Source organism: Balaenoptera musculus, chromosome 2, assembly GCF_009873245.2.
Source record: "Balaenoptera musculus isolate JJ_BM4_2016_0621 chromosome 2, mBalMus1.pri.v3, whole genome shotgun sequence".
In the NCBI taxonomy this organism is placed as follows: domain Eukaryota; kingdom Metazoa; phylum Chordata; class Mammalia; order Artiodactyla; family Balaenopteridae; genus Balaenoptera; species Balaenoptera musculus.
Genome location: NC_045786.1, coordinates 8,398,433 through 8,414,965, shown reverse-complemented (window position 1 = coordinate 8,414,965; position 16,533 = coordinate 8,398,433). Strand labels below are relative to the sequence as shown.

At 41.6% G+C, this 16,533-nt stretch overlaps 1 pseudogene; it reads right to left on the bottom strand.

The window, feature by feature from the left end:
* Positions 1-14,842: 14,842 nt before the first annotated feature.
* Positions 14,843-15,457, bottom strand: LOC118890894 (annotated as a pseudogene).
* Positions 15,458-16,533: the final 1,076 nt, after the last annotated feature.

Genomic DNA, 16,533 nt, shown 5'->3' with positions numbered 1-16,533 from the left:
ATTTTTAAAAAGTAAAAACAGGTTAAATTTATTTGAATAATATATCTTATTTAACCCAGTATATTAGACATACTATCATTTTGACATGTAATCAATATAAAAATATCAATGAGATCATTTACATTCTTTTTCTGTGTACACTGTCTTGAAAATGGTGTGTATTTTACACTTAGAGGACAAACCAATTCAGATTAGCTAAATTCAAGTATTTAATAGCTACATAAGGCCAGTGCTACCACATTAGGCGGCTCAGATTTAGAGGAATTATATGATTTCAACCATGCTGTGTACATAGATATGACTACACCTGGTTATTGTTTAACCCTCAAAAAGAAGCAGATAAGCAGGATGGTATTAGGGCTTGAGGCTGTTTATAAATCTTTGATTGGAGTCTCTGGAATTGAAAATCCTGTAAGTAGATTCTGAATCCTTCAGGAAGATTTAATAAGTATTAACTTTTCATTTTATGATGATCGCCCCTCAGAAGGGTCATAGAAAGAATAAGAGGCAGCCCTCCTTGAGCCTCAGTTTATCAATTTGTTGCTGGCATAACTCAAGTTTCCACTTTCATTTACTTTATGGGTTTAGCGACTGTAACTTAAAAGACAGGAGGTAGTATCTGTAAGAGATTACTTAAGTGAAAATGAGATCTTGGAATGTGCCACCCAAAATGTTACCTTATATTTATATGAGGCTTCTCTTAGAGGAACTCAAGAATACTTACACGTTATCTCATGCTCTTAATTGCTATAGGAGGTTGGTAGATATTAATATTCCAATTTTGCAAATGAGGAAAATCAGTTTTCCTAAGACCATTTTTTAGTGAAACTCGAATGCCATACCGGTTTCCTGACTCTTAAATATGATATGTTAACCTTACTACCTTTCTGCCATTTCTTTAAGATAAAAATTTAATGTTCTTTTTTTATTAAGATCTAACATATATAGTAAAGAACATGCCTCTTAAGTGTACACCTCAATCAATTTCTTTTGCTTCCGTCTGCATCCGTATAACCGCCCTCCCTCCAGGTTAAGATCTAGAATACTTCCAGCACACCAGTCAGCTCCCCTGTGGGAGCTGCTCCCCTCCCAGCAGGTAACCCTCACAAGGATGCCACAGGTCTAACCTCTACCACTATAGCTTGGTTTCACGTGTTCTTGAACTTCATAAAAATGGCATCATACAGTGTGTACCATTTTGTGTCAGACTTCTTTTGTTCAACATTCGGTCTGCGAGGTTCATTTCTGTTGTTGGGTACAGTAGGAGTTCATTCTTTTTCTTTGCTCTATATTAGTTCATTCTATAAACATACCACAAATTTTTATCCATTCTACTCTTGATGGATATTCTTGTACATTTCAGTTTGTATCTTTTGGTGGACATAAGCACATGTTATCTTGTGTATATGTTCATGAGTGGAATTTCTGAATTATAGTATATATATATATATATGTGTATATGTTTGGCTTTAGTAGGTACTGTAAAATAGTTTTCCTAAGTAGTTGTACCAATTTGCACTCTCACCAGCAGTGTATGAGAGCGCTAGCTGTCCCTTATCTTCACCAACACTTGGTATTATCAGGGTGTAGTGGTATACCATTGTCTCACTGGGGTTTTAACTTGCAGTGACATTAAGCACATTTTCATGTGCTTGTCGGTCACTTGGACATCCTCTTCTGTGATGGACCTGTTCAAGTCTCTTGGCCGTTTAAAACTTTTTGAGTTGTTGGTCTTTTTCATTAATTTGAAGGAGTTCTTTCTATATTCTGGATATAAATCCTTTGTAGAATATTTATATTACAAATGTCTTCTAATCTGTAGCTTGTATTTTCATTCTGAACGTTCTTAACATTCTGAAATTTAAAGAAAGTGGGTTTACAGTTGACCCTTGAACAACTCAGGGGTTAGGGGCGCTGACCCTCGGCGCAGTCAGAAATCTGAATGTAACTTACAGTCCGCTTTCTGTATATGCGGTTCCTCCGTATCTGTGGTTCCTCTACATCAGAGGTTCTGCAACCGAGGATTTAACCAACTGCGGGTCATGCAGCACTGTAACACTTACTACTGGAAAAAATCCAAGTACAGTATACGTGGAGCTGTGCTGTTAAAATCAGTGTTGCTCAAGGATCAACCGTATAGATCTTTTTATATCACGTTAAGAAATTATTTTCTAGGGAATTCCCCGGTGGTCCAGTGGTAAGGACTCCGTACTTTCACTGCTGAGGGTGTGGGTTCGATCCCAGGTTGGGGAACTAAGATCCTGCAAGCTGCGTGGCACGGCCAAAAAAAAAAAAAAAGAAAAAGAAATTATTTTCTATATGCATGCTTTTCTTTTAAACTTGAATTTGTCAATATATTAGTTTCCTGAGGCTGCTGTAACAAATTACCACAAACTTGGTGGCTTAAAATTGTGGTAATTTGTTCTCTCACAGTTCTGGGGGCCAGAAGTCAGAAATCCATCCCACTGGGCCAAAATTCAGGTGGCAGCAGGGCTGTGCTCCCTCCAGAGGCTGTGGAGGGGAACTTTTCTTGGCCTCTTTCTGGGCCTTGCCTCCCTGGCTTCTGGAGGCTGCAGGCACTCCTTCACTTGTGGCTGCATCCCTGCAGTCTCTGCCTCTGTCTTCACGACACCGTCTCTGTGTGTGTGAAGTCTCACTCTACCTGTCTCTCTCTCTTTTTTTTAATAAATTTATTTATTATTTTATTTTATTTTTGGCTGCGTTGGGTCTTCATTGCTGCACGTGGGCTTTCTCTAGTTGTGGCGATTGGGGGGCTACTCTTCGTTGTGGTGCACGGGCTTCTCATTGCAGTGGCTTCTCTCGTTGCAGAGCACAGGCTCTAGGCGCGTGGGCTTCAGTAGTTGCAGCATGTGGGCTCAGTAGTTGTGGCTCGCGGGCTCTAGAGCGCAGGCTCAGTAGCTGTGGCGCACGGGCTTAGTTGCTCTGCGGCACGTGGGGATCTTCCCGTACCAGGGCTCGAACCCGTGTCCCCTGCATTGGCAGGCGGATTCTCAACCACTGTGCCACCAGGGAAGCCCTCTGCCTGTCTCTTATAAGGACTCTTATGATGGCATTTAGAGCCACCCTGATTCTCCAGGATAATCTCTGTGCCTCAGGATCCTCAACTTAACCACATCTGCAAAGACCCTTTTTCCATATAAGGTCATATGCACAGGCTCCAAGAATTAGGACGTGGGTCTTTTTGGTCTCCTTGTCAGATTGACTCCAGAGCAACTAAACTTCAAGACAAGACGGTGGTATTATAGACAAAGTTCTGGCTGGGAGTTGGGAGACCTTAGTACAACTACCCATGTAAATTTTTAATGTCTCCAGGCCTCAGTTTCTATATCTACAGGAATAATAGCACATGGCTTATTCCCTCTACAAAGTTGTTTGGGTAAAATCCTGCATGTGAAAGTGATTTGAAATATTAAAATCTATGGTAATGGTTTTAGTCTGTGCCATACTTGAGGAGGTGCAATTGAGTACCTTACTTCTGTATCACAATTCTCATCTTTGCCATTGAATGAAATTCCTAGGTAAGTAAATTCTTCCTGTGGCATTAGTGGTGCCCAGGCCATAGGGGAAGTTAACCTGGATTTTCTCCCAAATGATTGAGACAACATAGCATTGAAGTTTGGAGTGTGTCCTCTGGTATCAGACCTCCTGGCTTTGAAGTCCAGCTTGATTGCTTCCTAGTGGCACCATCTTGGCCAGTTCGGGGTCTGATATAATACAGCATCCTCCCAGCGCTATATCGGGACAATTTAATGTGAAGAACTCCTAACCAGTAGAAGGAGCTTAGCTCCTAAACGGGGTGAAAAGCATCCAAGGGGTACAGAGGTTGCAACCACTGCCTCTTGGCTGAAGGAGAGGGGACAATAAAGGGACTTAGGATGAAGGGAGAGGCCCACTCCCACCTCCACCTCCACCCCCCTAACCCACCCCCAACCCCAAGGCTGGGAGTCACTCCCCTTCCGAGAAGCTGTGGCTACCTCGTGAACATGTAGCCTGCTAGTGGGGAGAGACGTTCCCGAAGGTGGGACCAGAGCTGGTCTGCAGAAACAGCTCCCAGTGAGGACACTGTGGCCCGAAGAGCAGCTGGACTCCTCCAAGGTAGCCACCGGGCTCCCACGCTGAATACCTGCCATGGAGGGTCTTCCTGGGGCTGTGGTCTTGCAGTGTCTCTCTGGCGCCCTCTGTTGACAGCCTCACATTCCGCCAGCCTCCCACTCACAGAAGGGTGGGTTTGGAGCTGAGAGACAATACATTGATAACTGGCAGTTACTTATTGATACTAATCCTCTTAGAATGCCTTATGGTAAGAACTGGAAACTGGGGGTAAGAACTATACTCCACACGCAGAATTATTGTAAAAAGTAAATGAATTAAAGCATGTAAGTGCTCACGGGGACTTCCCTAGTGGTCCAGTGGGTAAGACTCCGTGCTCCCAATGCAGGGGGCCTGGGTTTGATCCCTGGTCGGGGAACTAGATCCCACATGCATGCCGCAACTAAGAATCCGCATGCCACAACTAAGAAAATCCCGCATGCCACAGTGAAGATCCTGCATGCCGCAACTAAGACCCAGTGCAGCCCCCCAAAAAAAGCATGTAAGCGCTCAGATAGGGGGTTAACACAGTCTAGGTCAGCTGTTCCAACTGGGTCTTATTTATTACCTCATCCCAGGCCCATGTCATGAGCTGATATCAAGAGAAAAATGGGACACTGCCTCTGCCTTCATGAGCATCATCTTTAGGACCTTAATTAGATGGTCAGATGTTAGATGCTTCCCAGTTATATTTTGAGGACTAATACTATCTCAAAGCCTACCTTTAGGAAATTAAAGAACTTTTTCCCATTCTATATTGGTTTGTGGAGGGAGGGTTAGCTCTTTTTAGCAGAGAAGTACGCATGGTATCTTTCTATTTGATTCTTTAACTAGAGAAATCAGTGCCAAATAAATTAATTTGTTCAACCAATATTTATTAACTTCTACTATGTGTCAGGCAGTATCTGGGCCCCAGGGACACAGAAGTGAACAAGACAAAAGAAAACAAAATTTCTGTCCTCATGGAGCTTAAATTCTAGGTGGAGCTGGGGGAGAGAGGCAATAAAACATATGGCATAAGTGATAAATACTATGAAGAGTAATAAAACTGGAAACAAGAATGAACTTGATCCTTTTTCTCAAGTCTCACTACCTAAAAAGAAGTGTGTGTGTGTGTGTGTGTGTGTGTGTGTGTGTGTGTTTTGGTGCCAGTTCCATGTATATCCTGTGATTCTGTATCAGTTGTGGAAACCAGAAACCCCAGGATCCCAGGAGAGCCTGTGCTGCGAATATTTTCATTTCCACCTAGAGATTTCGGTTAAATTTGAGTTAGGTTCTCATTTTTAGTAGTTTTTTTTTTAAATTAATTTATTTATTTATGGCTGTGTTGGGTCTTCGTTTCTGTGCGAGGGCTTTCTCTAGTTGCAGCGAGCGGGGGCCACTCTTCATCGCGGTGCGCAGGCCTCTCACTATCACGGCCTCTCTTGTTGCGGAGCACAGGCTCCAGATGCACAGTCTCAGTAATTGTGGCTCACGGGCCCAGTTGCTCCATGGCATGTGGGATATTCCCAGACCAGGGCTCGAACCTGTGTCCCCTGCATTGACAGGCAGATTCTCAACCACTGCGCCACCAGGGAAGCCCTAGGTTCTCATTTTTAAATCTTCCCTTCATAATATAAACATGTTCGCTTCTTCAGTCAACCCAGACTCATTGTACCAAGTTGCAGAAATACTCAGAGGGCCGTAAAGTCCTCTCCTGATTGGCAATAGCCTTAATTCTCTTCACTGCTAGATTGGTGGTGATTACGTCTGGTGAGTTGCTAAACACAATCTTTCTCACCTGTATGTCTGAATGTCAACATCTCTTTAAATCTGAGTAGGTCCTCTGTGTTAAATTCACTTTTTGAAATTCTTCCTCTTTTAAATATTCATGGGAATGGCCAGTCTCCATCCTATGAAATAAAAGTAGAAGTTTTAGACTAATTTTCCATTCAATTCCCCCATTCCAAAGACCTCAGAAACAGGTCTGAAAATTACAGGAACCACAAATTTGAAAAGTGTTAGTTTGATATGTCTGAAATTAATGCTTTAATTTATTCACAGAATGTCTTCACACATCGCTGTTCTCTGTAATTTATACCATATACTGTCTACTCAAGTTAATGTGTGAAGCATGGTTAAATTATGCCTAAAAGGGAATATGAAAACTATCTACAATATGGTGACAGGGAAAGGGTCTAAGTAGGAGTAATGGGGCAAAATTTAACTAAGACAAATTGAAATAGAAATCTCAATAACTGTCAGGTATTAAAGATGTGCCTAACTGGAATAAGTTCTTCAGAAAAAGACTTAGAAACATTTAGAACAAATCTACTGGAAATGGATTAGACAACATTCTAGAAAATATTTCTATAAAGAACACTTAATTGTACATGGGGCCCAATAACATGGGCTACGTAATCTAATGGGCTTTTGTGTGTTTCACATCTTCAGTTTTCAGTCTTTAGTTAATCATGTCAAAGAAGGTTTGGGATAAAGATCAAATGAACAAATTCTATAGAAAGAGAGGCGTATTTTGTTAATACGATTTCATATGTGCTTTTCCCCAATGTGTGTAACATGCTGACAGGACTTTCATTCATTTTCTGTTGGCTAATTTAATGCTGGTCAAAGTTTGGTAAAGCCACAGCCATACCTCCGGAGTCTGCAGTCTGTTCTCCACTCCCCTGACAGAGTGCTTCGGTCTTTTTCTGAAGGAGTCTGTGTGAGAACTGTAAAGGCAGAATGGTCTCTGTGATTCAGTCTTGTTTGATTTTGGAGATTAATAATACAATGCTAATTACTGTTTGTAAATGTTAGCAATTTGGAGATTACACTCATTAATTCACTGAAACTTCTATCTATGCGCAAAGCACTTGCTTCTAGGTTTTAGGCCCCTAGGAAATACAGATCTGAGAGACTTCTCCTGCCTTCGGTGAGTTTACAGTTTGGTTAGCTGCTAAAATGAGAAAGAGCTGCTGTTTTCACAGGGCGGTCACTTCTAAAACGCTGAATGAAACATAGGAAATGGAATTCAGATGGTGAGTGATTGGGGGTGGGGAGAGAGGAATTTCCAGAGGAGGCCTCCAGGTTGGCGAGTATGGGTTCATTTCCCTCTGTGATGCTTAATGGACTTGTTTTAGGCTTCTCCAGAGAAACAGAACCAATAGAAGAGCAATAGATATATAGATATACATATACATACACATATAGAATACATATACATACTGTGAAAATTAATGAAGGGAACTTCACTGAAATGGAGTTGGGAGGCAGAACAGCGATCACACACATACCGCTTGAGGTCAATACAGATGCCAAAAGAAAGAGACCTACTTTGTATCTCCAGCACGAAGTGACACTACTTTAATAAGGCCAGTAGGAGGAAGGAAAATTTTCTCTCTGTCTGGCAACAGCTCAGCCAATCAGAGCCTGTTACAACTCAGCCAATGAAAAGCCACTGTACTTCCAACTCCCAGTTTCCTCCAATGGACTCTTTGCTTGTAATAGCCCCGCCGAACTCTCCCTTCTCCTCTATAAAAAGTTTCCTCTCCTTTGTTTTACCAGACTTGCAGGTGGTTCGCCATAGTTGTGTACCCTGAATGGCAATTCTTTGCTGCTCCAGTATAAACCCATTTTCCTGGTAAAATAATTGGCTGCTTTATTGTTTTAGGTTAACAGTAGACATACAGATAAAGAGATTTATGTGAGGAATTGGCACGTGTGATTACGAAGGCTGAGAAGTCCCATGAAATGCATCTGCAAGCTGGAGACCCAGGGAAATTGGTGGTGTAATTCCAGTCTGAGTCTGAGGTCCTGAGAGCCAAAGGAGCTAATGGTGCAAATCCCAGTCCAAGGTCAGGAGAAGGTCAGTGTCCCGTCTCAAGCAGGCAGGTAGGAAGCAAAAGGGGCAAATTTCTCCTTCCTCTGCCTTTTTCTATTCAAGGTTCTGTTGAAGCCCTTAATGGATTGGATGATGCCCACCCACATTGGGGCGGGGGATCTACTTTACTGAGTCCACTGATTCAACTGCTAATCTCATCCAGAAACACTCCCACAGACATACCCAGAAATAACGTTCAATCTGGGGACCCGATGGCCTAGTCAAGTTGACACATAAAATTAACCATCATGACTCTGAAGTCATATTTCAGCAGAATAGCATCCTTTCAAACGGAGCGCTGAACGTGCGAAGTCGTTTTTGGACTTCTTCGGAGGAGACATAAACAGCACTGTCATCTGTTACAGCCTGTGCCTTCACTCTGAAGCCTCTTCCTGTTCCACTCCTCTTATATGCTCCGAATACCTCTTCCCATTTCCCTGATCTGTTCTCAGGGAAGCTCTGCTTTTGCTCGGGCTGAATCTTATCATTAACTCAAACTCACCTGGGAGCCCCCATCCTATTCAGGCAACAGGGGATAGTTGTTCGTACAGGAAGCTGCTTCTCACTCATTACTTTCCATAGCTACTGCTGCCCCTAAACTTGTACGGGCTCTGTTCCATCCTTGTTGGGGGACCAAATGGGCTCATTTCACCTGTGAAATCCTTTGTAGTTAAAACCTTTGCTCAAGAATGCTTTGATGAGATCTGTATCTAGTGGAGGTAATGTAGCAATAGTTTTTAAAACAGCAAAGCAAAACAAATAAATTGGATATCTGCTATGAAACTTGGGTAATTTGGTGATTCTTCTGGTTTTATAATTTGATTATTAGTAATCAATAATCTATATAGATACATCTATACAATTCTAATAATTTTTACTAATTTAACTGAAATAGTGTATAAGTATGTAAAAATATGTTCCGTATTTGCTTCTAAAATAATGATTTAGCCCTATGAAGTGACACTGCAATAGTTTCATTTTCTGAAGAATTAGGGTGAAATTTCTTTTTTTTTTTTCTTCTTTTATGAGAATGATCAGGATTGAAGATAGGAAAGTGAGAATTAGCCAGATTAGACTGTACTTATCACTCCACATTTTCACTTTTCTACTCAATTGTATTAGTGTTTTTCAAGGAAAAAAAAAAATCATGGGTTTTTTGAACACTTTGGCCGATGACTACCCTCACCCCTCTTTAAGTTTTCTGAGTCAGTGTAGTTATATTTCGTTGTAGTGTCTTTGATCTGCATCATCTGTCAGTTTGGCAATGTAGATTTCCTTCCGATTTTTAAACATTCCTATAAGCTCTTTGCTTGGAAATTCCCAACTCCCTTTCCTGGAACTGAGAAGAGACTTTGAGCTCATCTATGCTTGCTGACAAGTACATTTTCATGTGGCTACCACACCATATATTCTAAGGACAAGCTGACTTGGTCTCTGTCTGTAGGACACCAGTAAAACATTTCCAGCTACTTAAGCATCTTAATGCTGCAGACTCCCTCTGTCTGATCTTGACGTTTTCAGAGACTGCTTTTTTGATATTTTGATGTTTCCGGTATATTTTCTTGTGGGCAACTCCAGAGGCAGTATATACCTAGGAATTCCCACTTTTAAGCCTAAGGTTTTCACTCTTGGTTGATTATCATAAATTAGGGTTACCAGATCTAGGTAGCAGCAAACAATCAAACAGAAGCCCCCAGTTAAATTTGAATTTCACGTAAAGAATGAACAATTTCTTAGTATGTCCCCAATATTGATGGGATATACTTATAGTTCATTTAAAAAATCATTCATTCTGTATGTGAAATTCGAATTTCACTGGGTGGCTTATATTTTATTTGGCAATCGTATCATTAACAGGGATTTCTGTTCTGGTAGCTTCCCTACACTTCAGTCTCCACAACTTCACCCAGGGTTCAGAGTCCAGAGAGAAAGGGAGGGTATGGGGATGTAGGAGGGTTCTTGGCACTTTCTGGAGCTGTAAACACCATCTTAGGCCTAGAAAAGTGGTGCTGAGGTATCCGGAAAAGGAAGAGGTCCTCAGGAATGAGGCAGCCCCAGACATGAGAAAGCTCCTCGTAGGACTGCTTACCCAGTCATTGAAATCAATAATACCAATTTAACCAGCTTCCAGCAGGGCTGCAGCAATATTTATCAGTGAGTATGTTCCCTGAATTGTTCACCTGGGCACTATAGCCAGGCCATGTTGTACCTGATGATGTCCTAACAGTATATCTGGTTAAGGTTGCCCATCAGACTGTGTAGTGAAACGTAATTCTGCCTGTAGGTTGTTGGTATGACAAGAGAAAAAATACTTGAGGATTCACAGCCTCTCCCGCTTCTCACCTTGGCAAGGAGAATCCTGTCTTCACCGACACTGTGTCTCTGGTCCCAGGTTGCCCTGCACCAGGTTAATGGGAGAGGGAGGGAATGAAATGCAGCTGAGGACAGTTCCACCGATCTCAGAAAGTGACGAAAGGAGAAAGGAACAGATTCAGAAGATGAGAGTGGTAAGGCAGAAAAGGAAGAAGGCGCTGTGTGTGTGGAAGGGGGGATATGAGGCAGAGGGGGAGAGGGGAATTTGGAGGGGAAATGTAGAGAAAGAAGGGAGTCTGGAGGCACTGTTCCTGTGGGGCTCAGTGAAGATTTCAGAGAGGAGAAAGAAAGGATTTTCAAGAAGTTTTGCTGGGGTTTGTAAGATCTGTCCCCCTTTTGGCATTTTCTGAGACACTGTGGTTAATTTCTTTTTTTTAATAAATTTATTTATTTATTTTTGGCTGTGTTGGGTCTTCGTTTCTGCGTGAGGGCTTCCTCTAGTTGTGGCAAGCGGGGGCCACTCTTCATCGCGGTGCGCGGGCCTCTCACTATCGTGGCCTCTCTTGTTGCGGAGCACAGGCTCCAGACGCGCAGGCTCAGTAATTGTGGCTCACGGGCCTAGTTGCTCCGCGGCATGTGGGATCTTCCCAGACCAGGGCTCAAACCCGTGTCCCCTGCATTGGCAGGCGGATTCTCGACCACTGCGCCACCAGGGAAGCGCCCAATATTTATATTTATCTAATGACCTTTTGCTGTCACAGTGCTGTTTCCTCGGGATGTGAGTTATCCTCGGGTACCCCTACATACAACCTATCTTATGCTATTCATACAAAGTGAAGAGGGGGGAAAGCAGGGCAGTAAGGATCCACCAAATTCTCATCAAACAAACGTTGGGCAGCAAAACTGTAAAACTAGTGCCTCGTTTATTCCATCTTTATAAGATTCCCTGAGAGCACTGAAACAGTTATTCTCAACAGGAACATTAAAAAATAAATTGACATCATCTTTTCATGTCTTCATGACACTGTGGATTTCCTCTTTACCTCCTTTCCTCCCTTTCCCCTCATATAGATAAATATATGTGTGACCATGAGATAAACATATTTTTGTCATGCAAAGTAGAACTTACACTCCAAATTAATGGAATTTTTTCCCCGAAGTTGTCGACATGGATGTTGAAATCTTTGCATTTAGGCATCATTGCATTGCATTGCATTTGAACATTGCCTTGTTCAAAAACACTGGGATCCCTGTTTTGGAATTACTTTCAGAGTTTACGTCAAATTGTTTTGATTGTTCTCAGTAATGGAAAATCTTCATCCTTGAAGATGCGTTTGACTTTTGGAAACAGCCAAAGACAATTTGGAACATACTTTGATGGGTAAAGTATGTAATCATAACAGGTAACACTTTTGGATAAAAACAAAGTAGCAAAATTAATGACACTTTTTATATAGCTCCTCAACTGAAAATAATTATAAAAATAAGTCATTCTAAATTATTTTTGAGCAATGGATTGAGTTAAATGAAAGTATAGTCCCCCACAAAACTATTTTAAAATAACCGTTTGTTTGGAACTGTGTTTATTCATTTGTTTATTGATCCATTCATTCAAAATTCGTTCAATAAACATGCCTCATGGACCTACCCAATCTTAGGTATTGGTTTTGAGAATACCAAGATAAAAAGACTTAGTTCTTGTTCTTAGAAACTTCTAATTCCATTGGAAAATTGATATATAAATGCACAATTAGAGTATACATATCTGAAACCTTTGATGGGTTTTGGAATTCAGAATATTTCACATTTTTGCAAAGATGGGATTCCAGTTACTACGGCTGTGGAACAATTACCCCAAAACTTAGTGCCCTAAATCAACAAAAATATTTATTTTTCTCATATATCTGCATTTTGTGCAGGGCGTGGTGGCACCACCTTGTCTTTGTTCCATTCGGCCAACAGTTGGGGCACCTGAATGCCAAGGGCAGGCAACATCTGAAGGCATCACTCACTCACATATCTGGCAGTTGATGCTGGCTGGTGGTTGAGACCTTAGCTGGGGTTGTGGGCAAGAACACCCACAAGTGGTCTTACCATGTGGCTGGGCTTCCTCACGATATGGTGGCTGGGTTCCAAGGGAAGAATTCTGAGAGAGAGGAGAACTGGCAGAAGTTCTTGCATATCACCTTTTATGACTTTGCCTTGGAAGTCAATGGGTGTCATTCACGGCTTTTACTCATCAAGGCCATATTAATGTTACTCTCATTTTCAAGGGGAGAGGAAATAGACCTCACCTCTTGATGAGTAGTGAAAGTTCTAGAACTTGTGGGATGAGAAATATTGCAGTAGCCATTTTTGGAATGGGCCTTAGGTGCATATGCTACATGTTACATAAGAACACCAGTAAGGTCTGAGGCTTCACTCTAATGAAACTCATTAATATTTCTGCAACAAAATTAGTGAATATTCACACAAGGCAGAATCAATTGAGGTTATAAATACAAATAGTTCAGTTTTGGCCCTCCAATGAGTTACCAAAAAATATTTTCGTTAGATTTTTCTGGATTTCAGACTTCCCAGTAAGTGACTTTTGATCTGTAGTCTAATTTGTGCTGATGGAGGCTATAGATATTCATGACACACTGGGAAGAAAAGATTGCAGAAGGACTGGGGGGGAGGGTAGTGGTAAGAAATCTTCACAGAAGAGGTAGCTGTAAAAGGAGTTAGTTAGGAAGGACCTTCCAAACCAAAGAACCAGTGTATGCAAAGGAATGGAAGTCGAGAGAACGTGGCATGTCTGAAGAAAAGTAAAATTTTCAGAATAGCTGGAATATGTACATGAGAGCGTTAGGGGCCAAATCTTGAAGAGTCTTGGATGCCATATTATAGAATTTGGACTTCATCTGGTAGAGACAATGTGAGTCCGATTAAGGATTTTTTGTAACTTTTAATTTTATATTGGAGTATAGCCAATGAACAATGTTGTGATAGTTTCACGTGCACAGCAAAGCGACTCAGCCATCCATATACATGTATCCATTCTCCCCCAGACTCCCCTCCCATCCAGGCTGCTATATAACATTGAGCAGAGTTCCCTGTGCTATACAGTAGGTCCTTGCTGGTTATCCCAATTAAGGATTTTTTTTGGGGGGTGGGGGGATTCCAGCTTTTTTATTTTTCCCCTTTTACACAAAGCAAAGTAGAAGAAATAATACAAGATTAAAAGTGCAAAAGTAGTTAATTGGTAGAGCACACATACACACAAAAATCCAGATAGGAAGACAAGCTTATTTACAATGAGGAAACACATGTAAATTATGGTAGTTTGTATACGAAACATTAAAAAAGAAGTCAAACATATGCTACATGGGTGCCACTGTTACAGCAATATTAAAGGGGAGAAAACAGCACTTACTTAGGAACAGATATACCACAAGGTCCAGATGTTACAGCATCAGTGCAATAAATTCACAAAACTATATTACAGCTAGTTAATCAGTTTAAGAATTGTTCCCAAATATGTCACATTTCCAGGCCTCAGAGGTTCATTCTTACAGATTTCAACCACTCCATCTATGGGGACAAAAAGCAGCCAGTGTTACCATAAAATGAGAATCTTGAGGCTTACCTTTAAAGGCTTATTCTGGTCTTGAAAAGCTAGTAGGATTTTCTACTGAAATGAATTTTACTAAACACAGGATGAGTTTTGTTCTTTATTGGCTGGTCTTGGAGTGAAGGCCATAGACATGACTCTTAACTTATTATGTACTTTAGTTTCAGTTAGCTGAAAATCTGAAATTAAAGGTATGCTAAAAATCCTAAATACCATCTTGTGTAAGCCTGCTACTAAAAAGCCTTTAAGGATGTACTAAGTTCAAGTTTAAGTGCAAGGGAACAAGAGTTCTAAGCCTGTCAGATTCCCCATCTGGGAGGAAGGATCAATGTTTCCAACAAATTGCTACATTCTGCACAAGGGAGAAGCCAACACATACTAGGCCATGGAATTACTTTCATGTTATTCCACGAGGATTCTTCTCCCAGGGTATTAAGACAGAATGAGGAATGCATCTTAATTGGTCTCTTCATCAGAAGTGGTAAACTTGGTTTGTATATTCACGAAGCCAGACAGTTGTTTAAGCAGAGTGTGGAAGCAGACAGTAGAACAAGCTTCCTGTAGCCACAGACCACGATCTTGTATCCAGCTAAAGCGAAGATCAACTTGAACAGTTCTCCCAAGCCACTGTTAACTGTACTAAAGGATGAAGTTCACCACTATATTATTTTAAAAGTAAGAGTTCAGTTAACCCTGGGTGAGAAAAACCAAGACAGGTGGTAATGATGAATGAGTTGTCCATATAAGGCCAGCTGATGAGAACACACCCATGAAGACACTGGACATAAAGCCTTACTTGGCAGGTCGGAATTTCTACTAACTAAGGGCAGAATGAGGGACAGCAAAAGCTACTTCTGTAACGTTTTAGTATCCAGACAGCATAACAGACACTGTCCCCAAGGACAATATATACTCCGTTAATCACACCGAATAAAGCAGATGCATTATTCATGTTTCTTTTCTTTTTGTTTGAGAAGCTTGTTTCTCTCTCTTTTGGCCATTCCAATGTGCTTCAAAATGATCCCATGTTGGTTTAGTCCAGGAAGCAAGAGTAAGAAAGTCACTCTCAGGAGGGTGAGAAGGAGGTTGTGGACTTGCTGTCCCACCCAAGCAACCGCAGCAAGAGAAATGATCATGGTCATGAAGTACGTTTTAGGCTTTTCTTCCTTCAGTGTAAAGAGGCGTTTCTACCAGCCCACAGCTCTGCGTCGAGTTTTTACTAGATTGCTGCAAATTCCATGGAATCTCTGCTGTTGCTCAGTGGTCCATTTATTGGAGCCAAAAATTCTAGGCGCTAGAATGGGAACAAGGTAGTCAGCCAAGCACAGAAACATAACAAAACAGGAAACACCTGACAGAACGGATGGATCTAGATAGTAGATAGTCAGAAACTCCAAAGAAACCACACCCATGATGGCAGGGGGAAACCAGGCTCTTTCCCATCGGAGGACTTTATCTGCCATCAGCATCACTTCTCCCCATCCTTGCAGCTGCTCTTCCAGACTTGCAGTCCCTGCGGCCAGCTGGTTGGTGCTGCGATTATCTCCTTCCGCCATCGTTCCCGAGGTGCCCCCTCAGTGAGCGCAAGACGCCCCCCCAAAACTGGCCTTCCTCAGAGCCACTCACGACAACCCTAGCGAGAGCAGGATTTTTAAAAATATTTATTTATTATTTATTTAATTTATTTATTTAGGCTGCACCAGGTCTTAGTTGTGGCATGCGGACTTCTTAGTTGCGGCATGCGGGCTCTTAGTTGTGGCATGCAGACTCTTACTTGTGGCATGCATGCGGGATCTAGTTCCCTGACCAGGGATCAAACCCCCGCCACCTGCATTGGGAGCGCAGAGTCTTACCCACTGGACCACCAGGGAAGTCCCTCGATAACAGATTTTAAGCAGAAGAGGGATGTGATCATATTTGCCCTGAGGAATGATTATTTTGGTGACAGATAGTAGATCAAGGGGGATGAGAATGGAATTCACTTAGGAAGCTCTTCAGCGGGCAGCTGGAATTGATGATCGCCTGAAATAGGAGCAAGGACGAACTGTTGAATTTAGCTGCCGTTTCTTTTTGTTCTACAGATCAGAGTAAATCGAGAAAAGCACAATGTGGAGATGGACATGAGATATCAGACTGTCCCTTTTCTAATTCAATTTTTTGTCCAAGTAGTGCATATGTCTTCTTTACGATGTGAAATAGCATAAGGCATAGAATAAAAACCAATGTGCTCTGTACCACATCTCATTACCCCTGGTCTTGTTCCATCAAGGCTCCCATTTTCACTCCTGTAAATGGTTTCTTTTGGGACTTACCTCCATGATCTAAGTAATGTGTTACATCTGTTACAAGTAACAGAAAAAAACAATTGAAAATGACTTAAATAATAACATTTATTCTCACATAACAAGAAATTCAGATTGGACAAGCTTCACACAGATGCTGTCTGCCAGCGTCTCAACTGGCTCCCCCCATGATCATAAGATCGAGTCTTTGGTTCCAAGAGTCACATGGAAAAAAAATCCAGTGGAAAATGAAGAGAGACTGTTCTTACTGTGAGTCTTTGTTTTCTTTAGTTCATCAGCAAATCTTTATCAGAAGCTCTCCAGCTCCCTTCGCCTCCCGTGCCTTCGGCTGA